Source organism: Antechinus flavipes, chromosome 4 (assembly GCF_016432865.1).
Source record: "Antechinus flavipes isolate AdamAnt ecotype Samford, QLD, Australia chromosome 4, AdamAnt_v2, whole genome shotgun sequence".
In the NCBI taxonomy this organism is placed as follows: domain Eukaryota; kingdom Metazoa; phylum Chordata; class Mammalia; order Dasyuromorphia; family Dasyuridae; genus Antechinus; species Antechinus flavipes.
Genome location: NC_067401.1, coordinates 380,845,827 through 380,860,090, shown reverse-complemented (window position 1 = coordinate 380,860,090; position 14,264 = coordinate 380,845,827). Strand labels below are relative to the sequence as shown.

General features: G+C 36.2%; 1 protein-coding gene and 1 long non-coding RNA gene across 3 annotated transcripts in view; both read right to left on the bottom strand.

Annotated features, from left to right (window-relative positions):
- LOC127562624 (uncharacterized) overlaps positions 1-14,264 on the bottom strand; it is a 315,428-nt gene that overhangs the window by 18,250 nt on the left and 282,914 nt on the right. The window lies entirely within an intron of this gene.
- Positions 1-14,264, bottom strand: part of YOD1 (YOD1 deubiquitinase) — a 37,674-nt gene that overhangs the window by 13,644 nt on the left and 9,766 nt on the right. The window contains exon 1 of one of the 2 annotated variants that reach the window (XM_051998475.1): positions 2,767-2,888. The exons of the other annotated variant lie outside the window; for it this stretch is intronic. The gene's annotated coding sequence lies outside the window, so the exon portion shown is untranslated. Of the gene's footprint in view, positions 1-2,766; positions 2,889-14,264 lie in introns of those variants that run through there. 2 annotated transcript variants of the gene reach the window in all.

The following is a 14,264-nucleotide window of genomic DNA, read 5'->3' as shown; positions in this document are numbered from 1 at the left end:
AATTTTTCTCAGTGTCTATTTCCTCTGTTGGTGCCATATAGTGAATGTCAAAACCCTCAGGCAAAAAAAGTCCCCTCTGCTTTTAGAGTCCCAATCCTGGGAAAGACCCCTGAAGGCAACCTGGTCTCCAGTCAAATTTACATCTATGGAGGGAAATGGGGTTCTCAAAAAGCAAATCAGAATATACCAAGTAACCACTTTTACTGAGGTTATATTCTTTCCCTTACTCCCAATGTTCCACATCTGCCAAAGGGATGAACCTAAATCTGATTGAACTCTAAGGTCTAATCAATCCTTCTCCATTCCTGTGACATTGAGAAGGTTTCCTCTTTCCCTTCTGACCTACCTTGGCTGAGGTGCCATATTTCTGCTGGAAGGATTTATAATCCTGAAACTAGGGGACTGGTTCACAGGAATTCTCGAAACTGGAGGCATTCTCACTTGATAAGGGGCTCAAGAAACAGTCTAAACACTTCTAATGAAAAAAATCTTAAGTTGAGCAAGGAGGTGGTATTTTTTAACCTCTTGATGCCCTGGTTGACTTAGAGAGGAGCAAGTTTTGTTTTGTTTTATTTTGCTTTTTTGTTTTTGATATTTGGAGTGGGGTGTTGGGGTTGGGGTCTGACTGTACCTATGATTTCATCAATGTATAGAAGACTGGTGAGGATGAGGAACTTCTACCAAAAAGGCACACATGCTTTCTCTTTAGCTTATGACTATAGAGAGTTGTCTAGAATATGAAAGGCTCTGACTTGCCCAGGGTCAAGCTGCCAGCATGTGGCAGCAGCTGATCTTGAACCCAGAAATTCCTGACCCTGAGACTAGCACTCTATCAACTACTAGGCTGTATTGCTTATAGGGTTAAAAGCTCTATAGAATCTGTAGCCACCTCAAAGGAACATTAAATATTAACCACTGTACTTGTACCTGCCAAGGCTTAAGGGAGAGTCAATAAATATTTGGCATGTGGAGCACAGGTATCTCAAGAAGGGAATGGGGAAATGGCTCCATTCCAGTCCTGGGACTTTAGAGGACAGAGTGCTCTTCATCCTTCTCATCCCTTTTCTCCTGGCTTCCTTCAAATTCCATCTAAAATCCTGCCTTCTCTAGGAAGCACTTCCCAAGCCCTCTTTGCTTCCAGAAAAATACTAATTCATTGACTTTTCTATAATATACTATATAACCATGGTATTAGCTATTCATCAACTTCCTCTTCATCACCACCACCACCTTATCCTCCTAATATAACTCCAAGAGACAGACACTCTCCCAGTCATCAAGAACAGCTTTCTAGGAACTCAAATGTCTCTGTTATTCTATTTTCTATTTCCCAGAAATGAGCTCCAGGGAAGAAAATTTTGTATAGCCCAAATAATCAGGGAAAGGGTGAATATATACTTGTATTTGTTTATGCATTTGAGTGTGTAGGTTTGTGTGTTTAAGCAAAGTCATAACCTACTTTTAAATCCTTGGGAGAGGAGAAGAGGGGGGAGGAAGAGGGTAGGCAGAGAGAGCAGGAGGGATTTCTTGTTAGATAGAGAGACCTTTGTCAGACACTACACATTGTTATTGTTTGTGATCAGTCTCCTGCCAAGTATGAAGGGTAATTCAAGGGTGGAACCTTAGCAGGTGAATGAGTAGGGGCTACCTGCCCAGGGCGATGAGAGCTTACAATGGAGCTGAAGGGAGTGTCCAAGGCACAACCACCTTAAAAGCCCAAGGTTGTAGTCTCCCCATACCCCTTGGTGACAGACACATAGAGAAGCAAGGGAACTTTGATAACATACATGCTACACAATTGGAGACCCCAGCCTTTGAATCTATCTTTGCATATTGAAATCTGTTTTGCACATAGCTTCTCGCTAGAAAATTGAGAATAGATGAATAGACAGGGAGACAAGTAAAAAAATCAAACCTGTCTGAGCTTGGGTGAGCTTCTACCTCAAATATCACCCTACTGCAGCTGCCAGAGTAAACTTTGTTCCCTCCCCTCCCAAAGAGCTTCAGGGTCCTATGGATCCAGTAAGGTTCTATCTTATTATCTTAGACTGCTGAGCCAAAGCACTGAACCTGAACAAGCCTAGATTTGCATTTATGGGAAGGGGTGACAGTCATTACTTTTTTTTCCCCAGAGTTCCTTCTCAGGCTAGTACACTCTACTACTATCAGAGTCCTAGTACACTCTACCACCACTCCCAAATAAATATATACCCTCACTGCAAACTCACATGCCACTTACAGTACCCAAAGAGCTCCAAAATCTGAACCACACCCACTTACATGCACACACTCATCTCTACAGCACCCCTTGTTAAAATAAACATGACCCCAGTGAGAAAGGAGTAGAGCCTGAGTTAAATATCTTTCACGGTTTGCCCTGGAGGGTATACTTCTGTCTGCTAGAAGAATAAAGATTCTTTTTCATTATCACTGTCTTATTTTAACTGCTCATAAAATGAAGTTTCAATACCTGCTCATTGCAACTTTTACAAAAAGTTTGTTTTACCTAAGCCCTGACACAGAAACAATCAGAAGATATATATGTCCTGCCCCAGATCCCCAAAACAAGTCTTAGTGTTTAGGAATAAGCATCCTACTCCAATTCCAGGCCCCAGATTCAGAAAAATAAGGCAGAGAGCCTTTGGCTTCCCATTCTGAGTTTGTCTAGTAAAAGAGACAGCAGGGATTTAGAAGCCCAGACTTCCCACACCTGTAAATCCTCTTCTAGCAACTGAGTAAACAAAAATTCATTAGTGATAAACTCACCTTTACTGGGTGGAGGGGCTAAAGAGTAGAAAAGAATAGAATAGCCCTTTTATCCCAAAGGGCAAAGATGGAGACAGAGAATAATTTCCCTGCCTCCTACAGTTTCCTTCTCCTTTTTGACCTCTTCCTGACTTACCTGGACAGGTAAATGCTTTATCTGCCCTGCCTTACTCCACCCCGCCTCTGACTTTCAGCCAATCCCAATCTCCCCTTCCAAGTTCTCATTCCAGCTGTTTCCCTGGGGAGGGCAAGAGAAGGATGAAGGCAGGGCGGGCTTTCACAAGATTGACCAATCATCTCATTACCAAACCCTCTTCAAAACCAATTAGGGAACTCTTGGAAGAAGAAAGGCTAGAAGGAGGAGCACCATTAGACTGATAGTTGTAACACTGAACTGAATGGAAGGGAAATTGCCTTTATTTAAAAGGGAGCTTGATTGTTAAGTTATCTGTTAACTTTTTAACTTAAGATCTTCCCATCTGGAATGGAGAAAAGATGAAAGAAAAATTAGGCACCCTCTCCTTCCACACCAAAGACTACAATTTCATCTGGTACAGTTGGCATTGTAGTATGTGGTACTAATTTTCCCTACTAGGCATTTTTCCCTGCATCTCCAACCTCTTCCCTCTCATCTCCCTTTCCCCAATTCACACTTAGCTCAGAAAAGATGCCTTAATTTTTTCCTTCCCCAGAATCTCACCATTCTAATTTATTGTCAAGGTTTATCCCCTTGTCTTCATCTCAAGATCCCTAGACATTACTTCCCATATTCACTCCCTTTACTCCAGTTTGCAATAATGAGGCAACCTTTCTCACCAAGGCCAATTTCCTCTCTCCTCTAGTTTTCTTGTCTTATCTCCAATTTTCAAGCTTTCCCTATTTTTCCTCTTCCCTGCTGACTACAAACAAACCCAAGTCCCATCTCACTATTCTAAAAAAAACAAAACCAACCCTTATTAAACCCTACCAAGTTATCTTTCTGTATTTCCCTTTCCAGAAAAACCTATGTAAACTCACTTCCCTAAACCTTTGCAATCTGGTTTCTGACATTAGCATTCAACTGAAACAAGTGTGTCCAATGTCACTTATCTGTCATATTGTTACTCAACTGCCAAGTTGATGGTCTCTTCTAAGTTCTCACAACTTCCTCTTCATCACCACCACCACCTTATCCTCCTAATATAACTCCAAGAGATAGACACTCTCCCAGTGTTTTGAGGGTTAATTACTACTATTATTATTCTCTTCTTGTTCTACCTATCTGAGCACTCCTGTCTACTTTGTTGGCTATTATACATTTCATGCCCCTCTACAAGTGCAATGTTCCCCAAGATCCTATATACAGCCTTCTCTTTCTTCTCTCTTGGTGAACTCATAAGTTTCTATGCATTTAATGATCACAACTGTGCAGATGATTCCCAAATCTATAACATTAGCACTAGTCTCTTTTTCATTAAAGCTTTTTATTTTCAAAACATATGCACGAATAATTTTTTCAACATTGACCCTTACAAAATCTTGTCTTCCAAATTTTTCCCTCCTTCCCCCCACCCCCTCTCCTAGATGGCAAGTAATCCATTATGTGTAAGACATGTTAAAATATGTGTTAAATCCAATATATGTATACATATTCATACAATAATCTTGCCCCACAAGAAAAGTCTGATTAAAAAGGAAAAAATGAGAAAGAAAGCAAAATGCAAACAAAAAAAACAACAAAAAGAGTGAAAATGCTATATTGTGATCCACACTCAGTTCCCACAGTTCTCTCTCTGGATGTAGATGGTTCTCTTCATCACAAGATCATTGGAACTGTCCTCAATTATCTTATTGTTGGAAAGAGTCACATCCATCAGAATTGATCATCATATAATCTTGGTGTTGCTATGTACAATAATCTCTTGGTTCTGCTCATTTCACTTGGCATCAGTTCATATAAGTTTCTCCAGGCCTCTCTAAAATCATCCTTTTTAGCACTAGTCTCTACCCTGAACTCCATTCCCATAAAACCAACTGCCTTTTGGAGATTTCAAACTGAATGTCCCATAACTGTGTCAAACTCCTCATGTTAGAACAGAATTTGTTGTTATGCCCTCCAATTCTGCTACTCTTCTGTATTTTCTTATTTCTGTTAAGGGCACTACCATCTGTCCACTCTCCCCAGTTTGCAACATCACTGTTATCTTCACCTCTTCATTCTTTCTTACCTCACTTGGCCATTTATTAAATCTTTGCATTGTCTACTTCCATACCTCCTTTGGCATCTGTTACCTTCTCAGATCCTCATCACTTCTTGCCTCAACTATTACAGTGGCCTTCTGATTCTCCAGCATCAAGTCTCCTACTCCAATACAGCATCCTCCACACATCTGTCAGTATATATTTTTCTTAAGTATAGATCTGACCACAGTCTCTCCTACTTAATAAACTCTAGGTCTTTCTTCTTGCCTCATGATCAAATATAAGCTTTTCTTTCTGACCTTTAAATTTCTTCAACATCTAACCCCAACCTACCTTTTTCAGCCTTGCTAAACATTACTCTTCAATTTTGTGGTCTAGTCAGCTTGTCCTTGTTACTGTTTCTCCCAATGAAGTATCCCATTTCTGTGACTTTGTATCAATGTCCTGATTTGTTTTGTGTGTGCATGTGTCTGTGTGTCTGTGTAGCAAAAAACAAATTCTCTCCTCACTTCTACAGCACAGAATATTTTTTCAATATGCATCTCAAATAAGTGTTCTACATACACCTCATCTTGATCTACCTCAATTGCTAGTGCTTTTCCTCCCCCCAAAAAACCTCATAATACTCACACACACACACAATTTATATATGTACATATCACACACACATACATATATATACATATAACATATAAATACAAACACATACATACACATATACTGTTTCCCCCCATAAAATTTAGACTCCTTGGGGCAAATACAGTTTCACTTTGGCTTCATATCCTTAGCACTTAGCACAGTGCCTAGCACATAGTATAATAAGTGCTTAATATATGCTTATTGATAGACTTTGCCCAAAATTGAGGAAACCTTGGATTAGAATTTTTGTTTAGCTAAGAGCCTATCCCCATTCCCTTCCCCTAAAGCGAATGAAAGCTAACTCCTCTTCTTCCAAGAGATTCAAAGGATCATAGCATTAGAGCTACAAGAGATCAAGAAGTCATTTAATCCAACTTGTAATTTTGTAGATTAGTAAACTAAGACCCATAGAGGTTCAAAATGACTTGTCCAAGATTATACTTCTAGTGACAGAAGTAAGATTTGAACACAGGTCCTCTGATTATAGAATGCCTGCTCTAATAGATTGAAAACATTCATGAGAAGGTGTCTATGGCTTTGAAGTACCCTATTTATTTGCATAGCTCTCTAGACATGGATGGGTCTAAGGGGAGAGAGCACTTCCAGCACCTTATTATTTGGATCCCTTTTAGGCATCTATGGTTTGTAGCAATGAATAGAATGGATAAAAGCAAAATGGGTTGGCAACCAGTTTAGCAACTCACTTGTCTCCTATTGTGGATTAATTCTTGGCATCAGAATAAACCAGTCTAGGGGGGCAAGAAAACTTACCCATCCAGTTCTGGGTCTTGAAGTCTAGTGCTCCCAGGAATGTGGGAGCCATAAAATGTTCCTTTAAGTTTGTCACACTTGCCAGATTATCCAAAGGCTGATTCAACCTGGCTGTAGGTTAGTAGGTTTAGAGTTGAGAAGGACCTTAGAGATCATTTAACCAAGCAACTTCTGTAAATAAGAAAATTGAGGTTTTTATAAAAGAAGAAACTTTTGGAAAGATGAAATGATTTGGCCAAAGATTGCACATGCACAGTGATAAAACTGGGCTCTTGACTCCAAATCCAAAACTCTTTCTACTCAAACACTGTCTCTTGTTTCTCTTCCTCCTATTTATTGTTTGCTTTGTACCATTTACTCCTTGTTTCTTCATAAAAGTACTCCTTTGCTGTTTCATCATAGCATGGAGGAGAGCTTTGTATCTTGAAAAGCTTGTCCATAAACTATGAGCTCTGGCTTTGTTGATGGCTCACTGGATCCATGGATAATATCTAAGTATTAGTGAAGCATACCCATACCTCACTAGTACTAGTCAGAGAACCTCACTCATTACCAGATTAGTCTCAGAGTGACGAATTTTTCTAGCCCAGAAACTTTAAATACAATCTACATGGAGGGGGTTCAGGCTTTGTTAGTGGAAAGAATATACAAATTAATCAAATCACTGATCATTAGGGGGAAATATGGTATGTAGAGGTGGTAAACTTGAAGCTAGAGGATCTCATACAACCTATAAAACTCCTAAATATGGCACAATTCAAATCAAAATACAATTTGAAAAATTTTAACAAAACAAATAAAAATACATGGGTAATGCTAATTTGTGATTTTCTAATTCAATATATGAGAGGCAGTGATATTTGAATCTAAAGTATAGTGGATTAGGTGCTACATTTGGAATTAAGAAACCTGGGTTTAAATCCTATCTAAGATATTAAGTGTGTGACCATGGAAAAATTACTCAATTTCTCAGATTCTCGGATTCTCAATTTCCATGCATATAAAATAGGAAGAAAAATGCTTTTACTACCAATCACACAGAGTTTTTGTAAGGAAAGTGCTTTGCAGATCTTAAAGGGCTATATAAATGTGAGTTAACAATAGACTTAACATGTTGAAGTATTCCCTGGCTGTTGGGAAGTCAGGAAATAAGAAACTCAAACCAACATGTTTTAGGATTGTTGATGAAACCAGTAAAATCCAGAAACAACCATTAGATTTTATTATAGCCCAAAGAGTCATATTTATCCCATATCCAGTCCTTGACAGATGGAAGTTTTATCTTCTTTCTATATGGTGAAGGGTCAGTGATGTGACCAAAGGAATTAGGATCAATGAGTAAAGAGGAGGAGTACTCATGGAGTGATGTAAGTACATGCTTTCAAAAGTATCTGGACAATAAAACTGACTGAGCATTTGAGATATTCTTTCCTGATGAGGGTTCCTAAGACATAGTAACTGTGATGTCATAATACTAATAGAGCATTTCCAACCCAGACACTCACTGAAAATCTTTAAAGAACTGAAGTGGACCTAGCTCTTCATTGGTTTGTGTGTGTGTCTGTGTGTGTAAAATAAGCAACCCTTGCTGAATAACAAATTGAGTTAAACATTAACTGAGGGGATAGGTCTAGTTCCTATGTATTAAGAAGTGAGGTAATCTCAAAGGGTAGATGAGGCCATTCATTCCATAAAAATCTGCTAACATTAAAAATAACATTATGGCTCCATCTAGTGACCTAGTTTTCCATTCTTCCCCCCCCCCCCCACTTTTGTCAACTAGATTGACTTGCTAATTTTTTGTAACATGTAGAAATATGAAATATGCCCCATTATATTATTAAAAATGAGAACTATGATGGCAGTGTTGCAAAAGCCCACCTATTTAACATCAATATTCTTTCAGCAACCTTATATGATAATGAATGATAATAAAATAAAACCTCAGAAGAATGAAAATTAGAGATATTATATAGAGCAATGGGGAAATCCAGGTGGCATACTGTGGGTGGCGTCAAGCCTAGAGTCAGGAAGACCTGAGTTCAAATTCAGCCTCAGACATAGCTGTGTGACTCTGGACAAGTCACTTAATCTCTGTCTTGATCCACTAAAGAAGGAAATGGCAAACTACTATCTTTGCACCCAAATTCCAAATGGGATCATGGAGAGTCAGACACAACTGAACAACATTTACAACAAATAACAATGCAAAAAGCAAAGTTGACATAAGTAGGCTGCTGCATATTTTAACATTACTATTTATGTGAAAAATGTTGTTGATATACACACAAATTACTTCAGAAAATATGCTCTATATTTGAAGATTGTCATCCCACTCTTCTTGGAGCACTTAGGAAGCTGGTTATATCTCTCTCTTGTCTTCTTTCATTGCTATGATCCCCATCTACCTTTTGGTGATTTAGCATTAGTTGACAAAATGATGGTTTTAGTTTCTCTTAGAGTATACACAACACTTTATCTCCCAATTCAGGGCTTCTTATTGATTAGCCCTATGACTGGAACTCTCTTCCTTCCCATCTCTGCCTCCTAACTTTACTGGATTTCTTGAAGTTATCAGCCAAATATCCTTTCTACATGAAGGTTCTCTTAGTCCTTTCTAATGCCTTCCCTTTACTTTCAATTTATTTGGTATAGCTTTTTTTGTACATAGCTTGTTTGTATCTAATTTGCATGTTGTCTTCTCCACTATACTGAATTCCTTGAGAACAGGGACTGGTTTTTGGTTTTGCTTTTCATTGTATCTCTGACACAGCACAGTGACTGGCATATAGTAACTGATTAATTAATATCGACTTATTGACAAGTTGGCTTGAAGCTAATGATCAGAAGTTCCTCCCTCTTTTCCATAAAGACATCAAATTACTAAACTCTTATGATATATAATGTCTGAACCAAAATACCATATGGTCCCTCCCTTACTCACACTCAATTAACATCCCATACATCCCTATAGTTTTCCAGAGGATCCAACTATTTCCTAAATGACCGAAGAAACACTGAGAAAGGAAACACTTATAAGGCTTTAGCCAGGGAAGTTGTAAAAGTTGTCTTTCTTTATAAGATATTCTTTGTTTTGTAAAAATAGAAGCATTCCAATAATCCAGCTAACATTTTTAAGAGTCTCACGTTACTTTGATACTTTCAACTTTATAGGCAGTATATTTCCTTTTTAAAAAATGTACCTTCTTCATTGTGTAAATTTAGACTCCATTATTTTACCTTGTAACAGTGCTATAGTATCTTTAGAATGGAAGGCTACAGTAATATATAAGCAGTAAAGTGAATAATCAGTTCAAAATTTGATCTGGGCTATAATCACACATTTGGGCTATTAAGCATATCTGAACCCTGACTGAAACCTCTTCCCTTGCCCACAGTAATAAGCAAAGAAGTATGGCATAATAGAAACAGCACCGAAAATTTAGGGCCAGTTTCTTTGTTTTTGTGATCAGGTTATTGGACATTCTAATTTTTAAAGTTCCTCCTAGTTCTAAATCTAGGACAATAATATTTTTATATGCCTTGTAATGCCAATGTAATTGAGGTATTTTAATATACAATTTCTGAACACATCCCTACATAAAAGGCTCTCATAGGTGAGGCACATAGTTGTCTAGCAACTAAAGAAGCATGTGTAACTAGTCAGAAAATTAGTAAATTGTGTCTGTTCAATTTCAAATAATAAAATCATATTGGGAAAGAAGTTAGAGAACTAGTTTCCTTCTCACTAAGGAAGAAATTGGTTCTAGAATATTCATAAAAGGTTATCATTGAGCCTATGTTTGAGTCCTTACAGTTATCTATGACTGTATATAACAATTCCCTATCTCACAGGAAGATTGTCTATTTCATTGCTGGTAATTTTATTTATTAGAAGGTTCTTTGTTTAGCTGAAATTAGCCTCCTTCTAACTTCCAGAATAAGTCTATTGCTACACAACAGTTCATGGATATATTACTTTCAATATGGGAGGGGAGATGTTAGATTTGAAAATGACATATATATATATGTACATATATATATATATATGTATATGTGTGTATGTGTATATATATATATATATTCATACATACACAAATTTAAATTTGTATATATGTTTGTATCTCTAGACCTGAGTTCAAATCTTTTTCCTCTTTACAACCTAAGTGACCTCACTTAATGGTTCTTAGTCTTGGTTTCCATATCTTTAAAATGAAAGTGCTGGACCAGGTAACTTCTTATGGTCTTATCTAAAACATTATCTCTGATTCTGTGACTTATGATTCTGTTAAATTGCTTGCTCAGCAAAGAGCTTCTGAATTGGCTTATTAATCAAATGGTTCCTGGTAGCAGCAAAGCTTAAGAGATTTTGGAGTCATTTCTCTATTGGCTCCTCCCCAAAAAGGTTAAGGATAATCACTTCATAGTCTATCCCCCCAAAAAACTGGACAGACAAAAAGTTCTTATTAATAATTTGAATAACTTTTTAGTTGCTAATAATATGCAAGAACTATGTGCTGAAATGCTTGACCACTTATTTATTAGGGAATGACTTTTGGCTTACTATATTTCTGCTAGTTGTCAAAATATCTTGAGTCTAAATCTTTGAGAAATATATATTTTTTCAGTTGGCCACTTCCCTTTTTTATCCTACATGTATTAATTTTGTTTGTGCAAGTGCCTTGCAATTTCATGTAATCAAAACTATTTATTATGCTTTTTGTAACTGCCTCAACCATTGTTTGGTTAAAAAATTCTCTCCTCTACCCCACATCCATCAGATTGGTAAAGTTGACCAAAAGGAAAAATAACAAATATTGGAAAAACTGAAAGAAAACAAATATGAATGCATTGTGGGTGAAGTTATGATTTGGTTTAAGCAATTCTAGAAAACTATCTCATATCAAGGTAAAGAACTAGAAACCAAGGGGGTTCCTATTATGTTTGGAAGATGAATGTAATTAAATACTGTTGAGTAGGAGAAACGACAAAAGGGAGAGTTTCAGAGAAACCTGGGAGAGTTGTATGAATTTATGTAGTATGAAATTAGTATACCAAGAGAATATTTTATGCTGTTATAATAAAATTATTAAAACAAACATCTTTGGAAAGATTTAAATACTCTGATTAATGCAATGATCAATTATAATTCCAGAGGACCTGTGATGAAGGATGCTACCTATCTCCTGACAGAGAAGACATGGATTCAAGATTTAGAATGAAATACACACTTTTGGACATAACTGGTATGAAAATTTGCTTTCCTGGACTATATATATTGATTACAAAGATTTTGTTCTTGTGTTTTGTTTTGTTTTGTTCCCTCCACCCCCCAAGGGATAGTGAAAAGAAGGAAAAAAAATGTTTAACTAAAAAATTAATTGAAAAAATTTTTAAATAATTTCCTATTTGTCTCCTATTTTATATGATATTTAATATTTGATTATGCATTTATTTTGGATTTATTATGGAATATTTTATAAAGTGTTGGTCTAAGCTTAATCTCTTCCAGACTACTTTACAGTTTTCCCAGAAATTCTTATCAAATAGGGAGTACCTTCCTAAATAATTTATCTTTTCATCCTTCTTGAACACTGGTTATTGAATTTCATTATTTCTCATTCTCCTTTATCTGAGTCTCTTCCATTATTTATCAAATAGATGATTGGTATTTTGTAATATAGTTTGTGATTTGGAAATGCTGTTTCTCAGTTCCTTGCTACTTTTAAAAAATAATTCTCTTAATAGTCTAGATCTTTTGTTTTTCAAAATGAACTTTATGATTTTATCGAGTTCTATAAAGTATCCCTGTACTAGTTTTGATAAGCATCATATAAAATTGTAAGTTACCTTTGATAGTAGTCATTTTTATTATACTGACATAGTCCTAGCTAATATGGGCATTGAATATTCCTCTAATTGTTTAAGTGGTCTTTGTTTCTGTAGGGACAGCTAAGTGGTTCAGTGAATAGAGGGCCAGGTCTGGAGTCAGGAAAACTCATCTTCCTGGATTCAAATCTGACCTTAGACACCTACTATGAGACCTTGAGGGAGTCACTTAACCATTTGCCTCGGTTCCTCATTTGTAAATTGAGCTGAAGAAGGCAATGGAAAACCACTCCACTATCTTTGTCAAGAAAACCCCAAATAGGCCATGAAGAGTCAGACACAACTGAACAGTAAATTGTTTCTTTAAGGATTATTTTGTAATCTATACAAGTATGACTTGTATTGCCACATATTTTGTGCATTTTGTAGTTATCTTGATTGGGATTTCCTTTTCTATTATTTCCTTTTGGACTTTGTTGTGTTATAGAAATGTTGATTTTGTGGGTTTATTTTGTGGTCTGCAACTTTGCTGTAGCTATTTTCTAAAGTTGTTTTTTTGCCGATTCCCTAGGACTTTATAAATAAGTCATCATACCAAAATGAAATAAGGATAGGTTTATCTTCTCTTTGACTATTTTTATACTTTTAACATCCTTCTTTTGTATTATTGCTATAAATGAACATTTCTAGAATTAGACAAAATACTAGCAGAGAGTGGGTATTCTTGTTTACTCCTGTGTTTATTGGGAAAGCTTCTGGGTATCCCCATCTGAAATATGGTGCTTATTTTTGACTTTAGATATTTTTTGTGGTATTAAAAAGCACGCCTTTACATTTTGTGACTGCTGTGTTTTGTCAAAGGTTGTTTTTTTTTTTTTTTCATGTATTGAGATGATCATGGATTTGAATATTTTTGTTACTGTTGATTTCATTAAGTTTAACAATCATCTTTGAGTAAATCCTCTTAGTCAAAATGAACGGTTTGTTGAATAAATTGATGCAGTTCATTTGATAAAAAACTTCAGAAATTCTTCGTGCTTCTTTCACTCAAATCATCAGTTAACTTGGTATGATAAAAAGAAAACAAACAAAACTACACAAACCTATAAGTCTCAATGGATGTTTATGAAATGCCCTCAAACCTTTCTTAAGGTTTGGATAAAGTGTCCATGCATCGTTTGCTTTCTTAAGGAACATATTTATTATCTCTTCTCTCAGATTGGAGTGGATAAAGCAATTATGAGTGCTAAAAGGGCCAAGAGGAACTCTTACTATCATTTAGCCTAGCACCTTCATTTTACAAATGCAAAAGATAAAGTTTAGGAAAGTGATGTTACTTATCTAAGTCCTCATGGGTTAGTAACAGAAAGAAGGTTATATCCTGGAAAAAGGAGATTTGGAAAAAGCTGCTATTTGCTATGGAGTAGATACAGAAATCTCAAGAGTTCAAAGAGCCTCAGAGGTCATAGAATCCCCTCTACAGCATGGCCAATAAGGGGTTATCCAGTCTTTCTCAGAAGAATCAAAAGTAAAAGGGAACCCACTAACTTCTGAGGCAAAATTTTTATTCAGTATTTAGATAATTCTAATTGTTAAGAAAAATTTCCTTTTATCATGCCAAAATCTGTTTCTCATCAATGCCTACTAGTTACTATTAGTTCTGCTCTGTCACCTGGTAAAACAAATTGAATCCCTTCTATACAATAGACATTTTAATGCTTAAAGATATATAAAATGTTATGCTCAATTCATTTCTTCTGCAGGTTCTATATTCCCCAGTTCTTTAAAAAACAAAATCTTCTCCAGTGCCCTCATCATCATGATCACTGTCCTCTGAATCACTGATTTTACAAATGTGACCCAAATGAGAAATATGGTACTCTAGGCAGTCTGATCAAGAGAGGTACATCAAGACTATTAAATTCTTGGTTTTTGGATGCTAATGCTCTTATATAACATAACCTAAAATCACATTAACTTTTTTCATTCATTGCTAACTTCAATTCATTCTGAGCTGTGGCATTCTTGACATTCACTATACTTACTGTGCCATATTTTTGCAAACATACTGTTGATTG